The sequence below is a fragment of the Oncorhynchus masou genome, chromosome 18, assembly GCF_036934945.1.
Source record: "Oncorhynchus masou masou isolate Uvic2021 chromosome 18, UVic_Omas_1.1, whole genome shotgun sequence".
Taxonomy (NCBI): domain Eukaryota; kingdom Metazoa; phylum Chordata; class Actinopteri; order Salmoniformes; family Salmonidae; genus Oncorhynchus; species Oncorhynchus masou.
Window position 1 is genome coordinate 43,848,021 of NC_088229.1, and position 15,494 is coordinate 43,863,514.

Consider the following 15,494-nt stretch of genomic DNA (forward strand, 5'->3'; position numbering starts at 1 on the left):
CTCCCCTAATTGGAGTAAACTAATGAACAACAACACTTAGGCTTCTACTTCCAGCTTACTATATACATTTTACAGACACAATCTATTTTACAATATTGTTTTTAGTCCTTCCTCGACCCTCAACCTCTCCCATCTATTTCCGATGTCCATCCAGTTCTATTTGCCATATATTTTTTAACTGTGCTGTTTCACCAAAGTTCTGAACCTTTATACATTTTATGGACACAGTATATTTTACATGAGTTATCTTGTTATGAGTCCCACCCATCAGCTCCATTCAACCCCTCCCATCTATCTCTATTTGCCATACATTTTTCAACTGTGCTGGGATGTTTAACAAAAGTTCTAAACCTTTCTATTATCATAGTTTCTACAGATTGTAAATGAAAGATAAATATTTTTTCTAAAAGTATTATTATGTTATTGATCGATTGACTATGAATTTTCAAATCACCCAGTAGTCCTATTTGCAGAGTTATCTCCAGGTAAATGTTGCAATTCTCCAGCCATTCCTCGACCTGTGACCAAAAACAAGCTACATGTGAACACTACCAAAATAAATGATCTAATGACTCTGTCTCTTCGCAGCAAAATCTGCAGAGCTGGGAAGGTTGTACCCCCCCCCCCCCATATTTATAACATTCTGGCGTCATATTGCGTTTCAGCTCATGAAATATGTGCATGGAATCAGTACATCAAAAATCTCTTACAGTCTATATGGCACAGCTGTCCATTGTTTTGGTCCTGGAAACTGGTATAAGTTTTTTATTTATCACAATTTTCTTTCAACTATTTTGGTCTTTTATTGCAAGGCCGACAGACAAGTTCCTTACTTTTTCTCCCTTCCACTTGCCTCTTCCATTTTCAAATCAAATCCAATTTTTCACATCCACATGGTTAGCAGATGTTAATGCGAGTGTAGCGAAAGGCTTCTAGTTCCGACAGTGCAGTAACATCTAACAAGTAATCTAACAATCGCCAACAACTACCTAATACACACAAATGTAAAGGGGTGAATGAGAATATGTACATGTAAGTATATGGATGAACGATGGCCGAGCGGCATAGGCAAGGTGCAATAGATAGTATAAATACAGTATATACATGTGATATGAGTAATGTAAGATATGTAAACGTTATAAATGTAAGACATGTAAACATTATTAAAGTGGCATTATTGAGAGTTGCATTGTATAAAGTGACTAGTTGTCCATTTATTAAAGTGGCCAGTGATTGGGTCTCAACGTAGGCAGCAGCCTCTCTGAGTTATTGATTGCTGTTTAGCAGTCTGATGGCCTTGATACACCTGTACTGACCTCGCTGTCTGGATGGAAGATGTGTGAACAGGCAGTGGCTTGGGTGGTTGATGTCCTTGATGATCTTTTTGGCCTTCCTGTGACATCGGATGCTGTAGGTGTCATGGAGGGCAGGTCGTTTTCCACTGGTGATGCGTTGTGCAGACCTCACCACCCTCTGGAGAGCCTTGCGATTGAGGGCGGTGCAGTTGCCGTACCAGGTGGTGATACAGCCCGACAGGATGCTCTCGATTGTGCATCTGTAAAAGTTTGTAAGGGTTTTGGGTGACAAGCCAAATTTCTTCAGCCTCCTGAGGTTGAAGAGGCGCTGTTGCTCCTTCTTCACCACACTGTCTGTGTGGGTGGACCATTTCAGTTTGTCTGTGACGTGTATGCCGAGGAACTTAAAACTTTGCACCCTCTCCACTGCGGTCCCTTTGATGTGGATAGGGAGTTGCTCCCTTTGCTGTTTCCTGAAGTCCATGATCATCTACTTTGTTTTGTTGAGGTTGTTTTCCTGACACCACACTCCGAGTGTCCTCACCTCCTCCCTGTAGGCTGTCTCGTCGTGGTTGGTAATCAAGCCCACTACTGTTGTGTCGTCTGCAAACTTGATGATTGAGCTGGAGGCGTGCATGGCCACGCAGTCGTTGGTGAACAGGGTGTACAGGAGGAGGCTTAGTACGCACCCTTGTGGGGCCCCAGTGTTGAGGGTAAGCGATGTGGAGATGTTGTTTCCTACCATCACCACCTGGGGCCGTCAGAAAGTCCAGGACCCAATTGCACAGGGTGGGGTTAGCAGGCCGCAATGGTGGCACTGTTAGCGGGCCACGACGGTGGCACTGTATTATCCGCAAAGCGGGCAAAGAAGGTGTTTAGTTTGTTTGGAAGCATGAAGTTGGTGTACGTGACATGACTGGTTTTCTTTTTGTAGTCCGTGATTTCCTGTAGAACCTGCCACATATGTCTTGTGTCTGAGCCGTTCAATTGCTACTCCACCTTGTCCCTATACTGGCATTTCGCTTGTTTGCCTACAGAGAGAATATCTACACTTTTTATATTCACTCATATTCCCAGACCTCTTTCCATGGTTAAATGCGGTGGATCGCACTCTCAGTTTTGCGCGAATGCCACCAGCCATCCACGGTTTCTGGTTAGGGTAGGTTTTAATAGTCACAGTGGGTACAACATCTTCAATGCACTTCTTTATAAATGCACTCACCGAGGCAGCGTATAGGGCCATGTTGTTCTCTGAGATTGACATGAACATATTCCAGTCTGCATAATCAAACCAATCTTGAAGCCTCTTGAAGCCTGTTGAAGGGTTCTCATCACTGGTATATCCTGTTTGAGTGTCTGCCTATTAGATGGTAGGAGAAAGATGGCGTCGTGGTAGGATTTCTCGAAGGGAAGGAGGGCTTTGTGCATCACGGAAGTTAGAGAAGCAGTGGTCGAGGATACTGCCCATGCGTGTAGTGCAATCAATATGGTGGTAGAATTTAGGTAGCTTTGTTCTCAAATTTGCTTTGTTAAAAATCCCCAGCTACAATAAATTCAGCCTCAGGGTATATGGTTTCCAGTTTGCATATAGTCCAGTGAAGTTCCTTGATGGCCTTCTTGGTGTCTGCTTGAGGGGGGATTTACACAGCTGTGACTACAACTGACGATAATTCTCTTGGAAGGTAATATGGCCGGCATTTGATTGTAAGGAATTCTAGGTGGGATGAGCAGTAGGATTACACCATGAGTCGTTAATCATCAAGCATACACCCCCGCCTTTCCTCTTCCCAGAGTGGTGTTTATCTCTGTCGGTGCGATGCATGGAGAAGCCTGGTGGCTGAACCGATTTCGACAACATATCCCGAGAGAGCCATGTTTCCGTGAAACAGAGAATTTTACAATCTCTGATGTCTCTCTGGAATTTCGTCTACCTTGTTGTCAAGAGACTGGACATTGGCTAGGAGTATACTCAAGAGCGGCAATGTGGGCAATGTGCGGGCTATGTGCACGTCTACGGAGCCTGCCCCTTCTGCGGAGCTGTTGTTTTGTGTCAACTACGTGAATTAGATCCAGTGTCCTGGGTGGTGGTTCGAACAGAGGATCCGCTTCGGGAAAGTCGTATTCCTGGTCGTAATGTTCATCTTGGATAGTGTCGGAAAGGCCTTTCAGAAAGCACACCGTGAGCGCTCGTTGGTAAGTTGACGTTGCTCTTATATCCAATAGTTCTTCCCGGTTGTAAGTAATAAGACTTAAGATTTCCTGGGGTAACAATGTAAGAAATAATACATAAAAAACAGAACTGCATAGTTTCCTAAGAGCTCAAAGCGAGGCAACCATCTCTGTCGGTGCCATCAATGTGTGTTGATAACACTGTAAAACGTTTTGCCGCTGCAATTAGTTGGTTGTAATTTTGGGTAGAGCAGACAGTTCCATATATGTTTATTAGCTGTATGTGTGACATAACTGCACCAGTCCTATTTATGATATAATTTACAAAGATTATACATTTTTTAAACATTGAATCGAAAAAATTATGTTTTTTTTAATCAATTAGTATATTTGAGTTTAACCACAAAAATCTGAAATTGCAACCAACTTTCTATGACTGAGATATTTCATTTTCAAATAACCAAAAGTGAGAGGTTGTAATCTGAATTAATGTGGCATGTAAGGTATTGTTAGTTTAACCTGCCCGTTCCATATTTGTCTGTTGAGACTGTGGGAAATAAACTAAGAAAATTGCTTGAGAAATCCGGTTCTCTCCTTTCAGTTGCGAAACTGCACCCGAGCAGAATAACAGCTTTTTTTTTGTTTTTCTCTCCCTCAGAGTTTTACCCTCCAGTGTTCTTCCTATGTAAATAAACCACTAACTCAGTTCAGATCCAAACCGTCAGAAAACTACCTTACCTCGTAACCCCACATATTTCTGTTATTTTGTACAAATGTTAAATATGGAACTTGGTTAATTTAGGGCAAGTGTACATTTCCCTCTGGCCTGGAATCAAAATGGCTATACTACCAACATAAAACATTCCATATCATGTAATAGGCCCTAACTGCTAAAAACCACACACAGATAACACCTCTTTATATAAAAGAGAGAAAGTGTTTCAGTGCAGAGCTCTGTGGATTAATGCCACATCAAGGGTAGATAATGACTGCTTTTACCCTGTAATAACACAGTACTACTGACACACTGAGCCCCAGACAGATACAGACACAGTCTCTCTCTTTCTGTGTAGTCTAATAACTATGCACGGTTTTGGGTCCTCCCACAACAGTTGTTTCAGTAAACTTTCAAATGATACATTCAACATTTCTTCTTGTGTTGGAGATTTGTAAAATGGAATGTGTTGTTCTCAGCCTACTAACCTGGTAAAATAAGGGTTCAAAATGAAGATGAAGATTGCATGATAGCTAACACAGCTGATGTGATAGCTGACACAGCTGACGTGATAGCTGACACAGCTGACGTGATAGCTGACACAGCTGACATGATAGCTAACACAGCTGACGTGATAGGTAACACAGCTAACATGATAGCTAACACAGCTGACGTGATAGGTAACACAGCTGACATGATAGCTAACACAGCTGACGTGATAGGTAACACAGCTGACGTGATAGCTAACACAGCTGACGTGATAGCTGACACAGCTGACGTGATAGCTGACACAGCTGGCGTGATAGGTAACACAGCTGACGTGATAGCTGACACAGCTGACGGATAGCTGACACAGCTGACGTGATAGCTGACACAGCTGACGTGATAGCTGACACAGCTGACGTGATAGCTGACACAGCTGACGTGATAGCTGACACAGCTGACGTGATAGCTAACACAGCTGACGTGATAGCTGACACAGCTGACGTGATAGCTGACACAGCTGACGGGATAGCTGACACAGCTGACGTGATAGCTGACACAGCTGACGTGATAGCTGACACAGCTGACGTGATAGCTAACACAGCTACTAGGAGTACATTCAAGGAATGAAAAAGGAAGCCCTATGATTCTCTTCAAACCCATCTGACGATGGCACTAATCAGATTGAAGTGGATAGTCTGATAGCCACAGTAGTCTATTCCCCGTGATGAGAGGAGACATCACAGCACGTTGGTGGCACCTTCATTTGGGAGGACTGGCTCGTGGTAATGGCTGGAGTGGAATCAAATCAAATTTTATTGGTCACGTGTGCTTCGGCAAACTAACAATGCCCTTACATGCCACATGAATTCACATTAATCTCTCACTTTTGGTTATTTGAAACTGAAATAATCTCCAAAATATCACTTTTTATAACAAGTCATTAGAAAGTTGGTTGCAATTTCAGATTTTTGTGGTTAAACTCAAATATACTAATTGATAAAAAAAACATTATTTTTTTCGATTCAATGTTTAAAAAATGTATAATCTTTAAAAATTATATTATATATTTTAGGTTGTTGTCGGCCTACCACTGTTGTGTCATCAGGCAAACTTAATGATGGTGTTGGAGTGGAATGGTATCAAATACATCCAACACATGGTTTCCTGGTGTTTAATACCATTCCATTCGCACCGTTCCAGCCATTATTATGGGCTGTACTCCCATCAGCAGCCTTCTTTGCATCATATATATACACTGTAGGCTGATGTTTTCCTGTCAGCCGTGTAAAGGGCCTCCTAAGTCGGAATAGCAGGGAATTCTAGTGCGGAGACTTTGTAGAGAGGTGTGTGGGTGTGTGTGTGTGTGTGTGTGTGTGTTATGGGGTTCTCATTTCTGCAACCTCTCTCTCTGCCTCTGGCGTTCTCCATCTAGCATTACCCTCCTGCCCTGGAGCTGTACACTCTCTCGGGCCTAGTAGTTGTTTCTTAGGGGTTGAAGTTTAGATTCAAGCCCTCAAGTCTTTCAAAAGTTTAGTCTCATGCTGAGCAGAGGAAAACACAAAAACACTCTGATCCCCAACCAGAAAAAAAAAACTATTCTGCTGAGCTATTTTCCTATTGTGTGCCTGTGAGTTTAATTTTGTGTGTGTTTGCGAGTTGTCTAACCTCTCACACGCTGCTCCCTAGGCTCTTTGGTGTAGTATTCCTTCCCTTCAGTGTGTGTGATGAACTTCAGCAGCAGTGAGAAGTCTGAACACTATCCTCTCTCTGGAGGCATGGGGTACCAGGTGCTGCAGTACACCTGACTGGAGGGCAAATAGGAGAAAGGAAAATAAGCAATAGCTTGTTTGTTCAGTGTGTGTGTGTGTGTGTGTGTGTGTGTGTGTGTGTGTGTGTGTGTGTGTGTGTGTGTGTGTGTGTGTGTGTGTGTGTGTGTGTGTGTGTGTGTGTGTGTGTGTGTGTGTGTGTGTGTGTGAAAAGTCCAGTGGCTCTGTTCTGTGCAGAGAATCAATATGGCTCTCTGCTAGACCAAAGCTACTGTCTTTACCTCCGTTTCCCTAACTTTCTTTCCTTCCTCTCTTCCCTCTCGCCCCACCTCTTTCTTTTTGTATATATATTTTTTTATCCCCTTGCTTCTCTGTTCCTTCCCTCCCTCTCTCACCCTGTTCCCCTCTCGCTCTCTGAAATTATGATTCTCATTCTGAAATAGTTCCATGTAGTGAAGGGCCTTGTCGTTAATCAGATCATCACCTTTTATCTCCTGTTAGATGACTCATGCCTGGATCTGCTGAGGGTTGGAGGGAAAATACAGTATGTTACTTGGGTTCTATCTGATGATTCTGCATGTAGAACAAGGCCCATTTCTCACGGTAACATAACCCAGATCACGTTTTCATGTGTGACATGATGAGAGCCTACTGTAGGTGTTTTTCCGTGATTAGTGAGATGAGGTTTGAACTATAGGGAAAGAAAACTGATGTGAGGAATCCACTTTTCACATCTCTCTCTCTCTCTCTCTCTCTCTCTCTCTCTCTCTCTCTCTCTGTGTAGAAGAGGTGAAGAGGCTCATTCAGTAAGGGGTGGTAATTAGCTCTCCGTCACTCATTAACACTCTGCCATTGGCTTTGAGATCACTGTGGCACATCAACCGCCAGTGCCACTGTCCTCTAGGTAAATCATTAGCAGAGGCACACAAACACACGTGAAGGGCTTGACATTCCTCACCAAGGATCAGCGTTTTTGTTGTTTAGAAATCGAAATGTCCTCAGATGCGGTTAGAGGGAGTAAGTGGATGTGAGAGAGAGAGCCTCCAGTGCTAGGTCAGTGTGTGTCTGTCCGGCCGTGTCCGCGTGTCCACGTTATGAAGAGCACACTGGGAGATATCAATAATTGTAAGCATTTGATAATGGCCGCTAAATATAGAAACTGCACTGTGAGAGGTAGAGCTCTGTGAGAGGTAGAGCTCTGTGAGAGGTAGAGAATAAAACTGCACTGTCTGTACAGTGGCCCGTGAATGAGAGGGGGAGAGAGGGGGAGAGAGGGGGAGAGAGAGGGAGGGAGAATTGTTCTGTTTACTGCAGGAGGCTCTCTCGCGCCATGTGTGGTGCGATTCAGAAGTCAGGAATAACCGCTGAGTGCTCGGACGACCTTCAACACGGAACAGTCGTCACTGAGCTGAGGCACTGCAGAGGCATGCAGGGTCAAGGTACTGATTATCATCAGCTGTGTGACTGCCTGTCTGAGCTACCATTACAGGCCTCTCTGATAGTATGACACGACTGCTTCTGCATGCCAGAGCTGGGAGTGTCGTGTGAGTTTGAATGTTTCTGTGTTGGTAACTGTATCATCTACAGAGAGTCTTGTGGTTGAAAGACAGTGTGTGTATTTAGCCTTCAGTTAAATGTTTAACTGTGAGTCTGTGTTTTTGTTTCCATAGTCATTGTAGACCTAGTTGAAGTTCATAGTATGTTTTTCTTTAAAACTGTGTGGTGCTGATCCAAAGGTCTCTGCTTTCTAACTCACATTTCTGGGCTGTAATGCGGGTGGTGGTGGCGCCCTTGTGGGTGTGTTGTGTGCCCTGCCAGTGTGGTATTGCCCAGTGAGCGTGCCCAATCCTGTCCTATTTGAAACAGCCAGGGTGCGTACCATTCTTTTAGCTATCAGAATCTGGCACAGAGATACTATCACATTGAACAGTCTTTGGTTTGTTGTTGAGTTTGTGACGCCCATGCAATGTCTGTGTTATTTCCTGCAGTACTGCAGTGTGTTTGTGTTGTGTGTGCTGACTGGCTACTCTCTATATCTGTATGCTACTGACATCCATCCCTTCCAATTCAAGATTGCAATGCAGGGGCCAGATAACTCCTCTCTCTGGTCATTAGCTACCTCACTGTGTGTCGTATGACATTACGAAAAGTCTAGCGCTCTACTGTCTGGTTCCAAACAGACTTTGGCATTTTCTCTGCCTTTCTCTGTCTTTTTCTTCTCTCTCTCTCTCCCACTGTTTTTCATCCAGGGCCATTTTGTTTTCTGTTTGTTTGTGATGGTAAATGGGGGGATTGCAGTGTGGGGTTAAAATGGAGTTTAAGGGGTCAGATTATCACAAGGTCAGAGGTTGGAGGAAGCGGATCAAAATCCAAATGGGATTGATCATGATAGAATGGGCTCTTAATAGGGTTTGGTCCTGAGGCTATGTATGTTAAAAAAAACTATCTGGCATCGATTAGTTCACCATAGGCCTTTCTCAGTGGACCGCAGTAGTGTACACACGCGCGCACACACACACACACACACACACACACACACACACACACACACACACACACACACACACACACACACACACACACACACACACACACACACACACAAGCAGAGAACGGAGAAGATTGGGCTTATCTTCTGCTCGTTTGATCTTCTGCTTCGGAAGGTCTTGCTAGATCTCTAGAGGATCTCTCCCCTCGTTCACCCACAGGGTTGGCCCTGCTCAAACCCCTCTAACAAGACGTCTGCTTCTCTCGCATTGGAACATGAGGGGGAAAATAGAATATCTCATGCGGCTGGGGTTTAGCTTGTCATCACAGGCTCAGCTTCTTAAGGTTGAAGATAACAGGTTTGGAGGAATGTGGTGTGTGAGTGTGTGGCTGGATGGGGGATGATGGTTGTTGGAGTAGAAGAACAAGGTTGAACTCTTTGACCTGACCCTCCCTTGTATCTTACTCTAACCTGCTCTCTGAGCTGATGTATAGCTTTAAGCAGGTGGTCTTTGACCAGGAGCTGTCTAGGATCATATAACAGATTTGACTGACACACACGCTACCTCCTTTTCAGTCCTGATAGGCCTTGTCCTCTAATCAGTGACCTTTGAACCCTAACACTCTGTGCTGTCTGTATTGTCAGATTACAGGGGAATAACTATTATCAGGACACATTCTTAACACTGACACTGAGGGGTATACACATTCTGGTGTCTTAAGGATCCACCCCTTTTGAAATATTTTAGCCTGAAATGACATACTCAAATCTAACTGCCTGTGGCTCAGGCCCTGAAGCAAGGATATGCATGTTCTTGGGACCATTTGAATGGAAACATTTTGAAGTTCATGGAATTGTGTAAGGAATGTAGGGGAATCTACCCCAATAGATCTGGTAAAAGATAATACAAAGACAAAAATCAACCGTTCTTTTGTATTTTTTTGTACATTTCTTTGAAATGCAAGAGAAAGGCCATTATGTATTATTCCAGCCCAGATGCAATATACATTTGGGCCACTAGGTGGCAGCAGTATTTGAGCAACATTTTAGACTGATCCAATGAACCATTGCATTTCTGTTCAACATTTTGTATCAAGACTGCCCAAATATGCCTAATTTGTTCAAAATTGTGCACTCTCCTCAAAAAATAGCATGGTATTATTTCACTGTAATAGCTACTGTAAATTGGACAGTGAATTTAAGCTTTCTGCCAATATCAGATATGTCTATGTCCTGGGAAATGTTCTTGTTACTTACAACATGCTAATCACATTAGCCTACGTTAGCTCAACCATCCCGTGGAAGGGACACCGATCCCGAAGAAGTTTTTAAGTCCCTTAGTTCTGTTCATTTTGATTGGTGTGAACACTATCTGCACTTGGAAGCCCACTAAACAATGCACCATGGTTCGCTCAGAACGGGCGGTCTTGCGGTTCGCTGCAGGTGAGAACGCAGTCCGAACCAAACACAGTCATGCCTTATTATTGGTCGTTTGATGAAATGCATGCAGCATCATAACTTGCGATCTCTGAAAAAACATTCAGTGGGTAGCAGCAGCATTTATTAGCTCAACCGATGCAGATTATGGGAGACGGAGGCTATTCCGTGGATAGACTATTCACGTCGCAGTTAGAGCAGCTATTGCGCTGCATCCTCCTGCATGTTGTTGGAAGACCAGAGCGAAAGTAATATAAAGATTGGGACACATGCTTCATGTTCATGTTCACATGCTTCATGTTAATCATACATGGATCTAACGTGAGCATTTTTTGTCCAATAATGACTTCATGGGCACATGATTTTGTTAAGGAAATCTTGTTTGTTTAGCATTTGGCAACTGGGAAAACTACAGTACCAGTCAAAAGTGTGGACCCACCTACTCATTCAAGGGTTTTTCTTTATTTTTACTATTTTCTACATTGTATAATAATAGTGAAGACATCACAGCTATGAAATAACACATATGGAAACATGTAGTAACCAAAAAAGTGTTTAACAAATCAAAATCTACTTTCAATTTGATATTCTTCAAAGTAGCCACCATTTGCCTTGATGACAGCTTTGCAAACTCTTGGCATATGTGGGAACTCCTTCAAGACTGTTGGAAAAGCATTCCAGGAGGTAGCTGGTTGAGAGAATGCCAAGAGTGTGCAACGACATTATAAAATCCATGTACACAAATAACAAGTGTGTAATTAAATTTGGCAAAACACAAAATTAGGTGGAAACTGAACTGCACTTCCGAACCTCCTCCTAAATGTATGACCATATTATGTCATTGTCGTCGTTTCAAATAAAAATTTGTTCTTAACTGACTTGCCTAGTTAAATAGGTTCAATTTAAAAGTACCACAAAAAAAATACACAAACCCACAAAGAATTTTGGTAAACTCCCATATCTATTGGGTGAAATACCACAGTGTGCCATCACAGCAGCAAGATTTGTGATCTCTTGCCACAAGAAAAGGGCAACCAGTGAAAAACAAACACCATTGTAAATATAACCTATATTTATGTGCATTTATTTTCCCTTTTGTATTAACTATTTGCACATCATTACAACACTGTATAGATACTGTACATAATATGACATATGAAATATCTTTATTCTTTTGGAATTTTTGGAAGTGTAATGTTTCATATTTTATTGTTTATTTCAATTTTGTTTATTATTTATTTCACTTGCTTTGGCAGTATAAACATATATTTCCCATGCCAATAAAGCCCTTAAATTGAATTGAATTGAAAAATTGATAGATCGAGAGAGAGAAGCAGACAGAGAGAGAGAGAGGAAGATCAGAGATGACACCACATCAGCCCCCTCCCCAGAACATCACATGATGATGAAGCTAACTGTGATGATGTGCTTTGCTGTCTGCCTGGGGGGTCTATAGGGATCAGAACCCAGCAGGAAGTCTGGTTAGATCCATCCCATAATATATGGGCTCATTTGGAATCAGACCTTGTTGGCTTCATAGGGCCAAATCTCCAGTGGGTTCTGTCTTCTCCCATTCCCTTTCAACATGCTAGAGCTTGTAGCTCGTTTCTGCGTTACCACAAATATCCGACTGATTCATTCTCTCAAAGTCAGCTGTCACCTTCCTTACATACGTATAGTTGAAGTCCGGAGTTTACATACACCTTAGCCAAATACATTAAACTCAGTTTTTCACAATTCCTGACAGTTAATCCAAGAAAAAATCCCTGTTTTAGGTCAGTTAGGATCACCAATTTATTTTAAGAATGTGAAATGTCAGAATAATAGTAGAGAGAATTATTTATTTCAGCTTTTATTTCTTTCATCACATTCCCAGTGGGTCAGAAGTTTACATACACTCAATTAGTATTTGGTAGCATTGCCTTTAAAATATTTAACTTGGGTCACATTATTTAAGTTGGATGAATTTCGTCCCAAACCTCCTGACAGAGCTGGTGTAACTGAGTCAGGTTTTAAGGCCTCCTTGCTCGCACAGGCTTTTTCAGTTTTGGCCACACATTTTCTATAGAATTGAGGTCGGTGCTTTGTGATGGCCACTCCAATACCTTGACTATGTTGTCCTTAAGCCATTTTGCCACAACTTTGGAAGTATGCTTGGGGTTATTGTCCATTTGGAAGACCCATTTGTGACCAAGCTTTAACTACCTGATGTCTTGATGTTGCACATAATTTTCCTTTCAGGTTATGTTGATATAGGACTTGTTTTACTGTGGATTTAGATACTTTTGTACCTGTCTCCTTCTGCATCTTCACAAGGTCCTTTGCTGTTTGCTTTTCGCACCAACGTACGTTCATCTCTATGAGTCAGAACGCCTCCCCTTCATGAGCGGTATGATGGCTGCGTGGTCCCATGGTGTTTATACTTGCATACTATTGTTTGTACAGATGAACGTGGTACCTTCAGGAGTTTGGAAATTGCTCCCAAGGATGAACCAGACTTGTGGAGGTCTTACAATTCTTTTTCTGAGGTCTTGGCTTGTTTCCTTTGATTTTCCCATGATGTCAAGCAAAGAGGCACTGAGTTTGAAGGTAGTCATTGAAATACATCCACAGGTACACCTCCACTTGAATCAAACCATGCCAATAAGCCTATCAGAAGCTTCTAAAGCCATGACATTATTTTCTGGACTTTTCCAAGCTGTTTAAAGGCACAGTCAACTTAGTGTATGTGAACTTCTGACCCACTGGAATTGTGATACAGTGAATTATAAGTGAAATAATCTGTCTTGTTAACAATTGTTGGAAAAATGATCTGTGTCATGCACAAAGTAGATTTACCAAAACTATAGTTTGTTAACAAGAAATTTGTGGAGTGGTTGAAAAACGAGTTTTAAGGACTCCAACCTAAGTCTGTTAACATACATACAGTTGAAGTCAGAATTGATCAGGAATTCCTCTTTTATTAGCCATATCGCAATATGCTAATTCTCCCTCACATCCTCTTACAGTTAACATATGGTGCTGCATTACATTTTTTGGGCTGTGTGTCAGGGGTGCCGCATTAAGTTTATAGATTGCTTGCGCTCCCCCCTCCCCATCCCCCAAAAGTTACCCCACTCATAGGGGATGAGATTAAGGGGCTTGGGTCAGCGGATTTCGGCTCGGTGCCCCCCCATTTGAAGCCTGCCTGCCCGCGCCCCCTAAATTAGATTGATAGGGTCAGAGTCCAACCCCCCTACAATCCAGATTATAGTGATAGGATTCCCCCTACTTTCTGATTGGGTTAATCCCTGCTCTTAATGACGATTTAATCAAAGAGGGGATGCGGTTGTTATGGTGGGTTGAGCTTTGGGTGGACGGTGGCTCGTTTTGAGGCCCATGTGGTTTGTGATAGCACTCAAAGCGTGTGGATACAGTTTGTCTACGTAGTACAAGCCTGGTCATTTATCACCCGTTATGGTATCCCAAGGCCAATGCTCCACAGTGCTAGCCTGTGTGTAGATTGGTGTTCTCTAGGTGGCCTGAGATCCTTGACTCCTTTATCCATGCTACAGCCAGAAAGCATTCCACCATTCTCGAGCCATTCCAGTCTTCCAGTGAAAGCCTACTGTTGTTCTCAGCTGGAATGTGTATCTGATCATGTTTATGCTGTCTGCTTTCCTGCAATCTCTATATCTTTCCCCATCAAGTGAGATGTCCATCATGCACGAGACATGATGTCATTTTCATGCCTGGTTGTAACCCACTGAACTAGTTTTTGCACAGAATTTTTTATTTTAACTCCGTCTGTAACTAGTTCAGTTTCACAAATGTCATTTTAAAGTGCAGATTTCCTTTATTCTCTAAAGCCCTCAAACTCAACTGTTTTTTTTTTCCATTCTTCCCCTCTAAACAGGGACAGCGTCTCCAGACCTTGTAGGGTAAGAGTTGAATACCCCTGCTCTAAAGGAAGTAATTACTGAGATTATGTTGAAACGCAGAAAAACGACTTAATCTGGCCACAGTCACGTGCATGTGTACTGTAGAGTGTGTACTGTAGAGTGTGTACTTTATAGTGTGTACTGTATAGTGTGTCAGGGTCAGAGAGCGAGTGAGAGGAGATAAAAGCAAGGTCAGATGTCTGATAGTCTCAGGTAAATCCAGATTTAGGGATTGTAGTCCAGCTGAGAAACAAAATTAGAAATTAAAATCTCCATCAAATGGATCACTGGGGATTGGAAATGAAATCTGTAATCAGAGGGTGATTATTCAGAGAGAGAGAGAGAGAAACCTAGAGTCTCTCTGCGTGACCAGACGATTCTGAACAGGCACTGTGATAGGGCTGCCTCATGGTCCATTAAGAAATTAGGGTCAAAGTCCCGACAGAGGAACAATTAATAGTGAAGTGAAACACGCCATTATTGACTAAGGGCCATTATAGCAGCAAAGAGACAAAAATGGATCAGAGAATTACAAGCCCTCTCTCACTGTCACACTCTTGTGTGTCCCTGGCCTGTGGTAGTAGAGACATCTTCCCTTTCTAAACTGCTGTCAATCTGGGGAATTTGGATGATTTCCTCATTTTATCTGCCTGTACTCATAAATGATCTTAAAAGCATTGGACTATATTCTGTAATCAGAGAGGGACAGTGTTTGTCGAGGAGGTTTCCTATAGCCTGTCTTCTGCTTTACTCAGATTGGTTCCTAAGTGTTTGAACTGCCTTCTGCTTGGTCTCTGGTTGAGCATGTGCAGTATGGACTAGCGTCCTATGGGTGGAGAGGGTGGGGGAGAAGAGGGAGTCGGTATGAGCAAGAGAGAGGAATGGAGCGAGGAATAGAGGTGTGAGAGGAGGATGATGAGGAGGATGTTGGAGGGAGGAATAGAGGTGTTAGGGGGGAGAGGGTAGAGGAGGATGAGAGGAGGGATGATGGAGAGGATGATGTGTGTTTAGAGGAGGATGATGGAGGGAGGAATAGAGGTGTTTAGAGGAGGAGGATGATGGAGGGAGGAATAGAGGTGTAGAGGAGGATGATTAGATGGTTAGAGGAGGATGATGGAGGGAGGAATAGAGGTGTAGAGGAGGATGATTAGAGTGAGGAGGATGATGGAGGGAGGGAGGAATAGAGGTGTTTAGAGGAGGAGGATGATGGAGGGAGGA

The 15,494-nt window shown here is 42.9% G+C and overlaps 1 protein-coding gene across 4 annotated transcripts in view; it reads left to right on the forward strand.

Moving 5' to 3' along the window:
- LOC135504672 (protein bicaudal D homolog 2-like) overlaps positions 1 to 15,494 on the forward strand; it is an 84,076-nt gene that overhangs the window by 29,011 nt on the left and 39,571 nt on the right. The gene's annotated exons all lie outside the window — the stretch shown is intronic.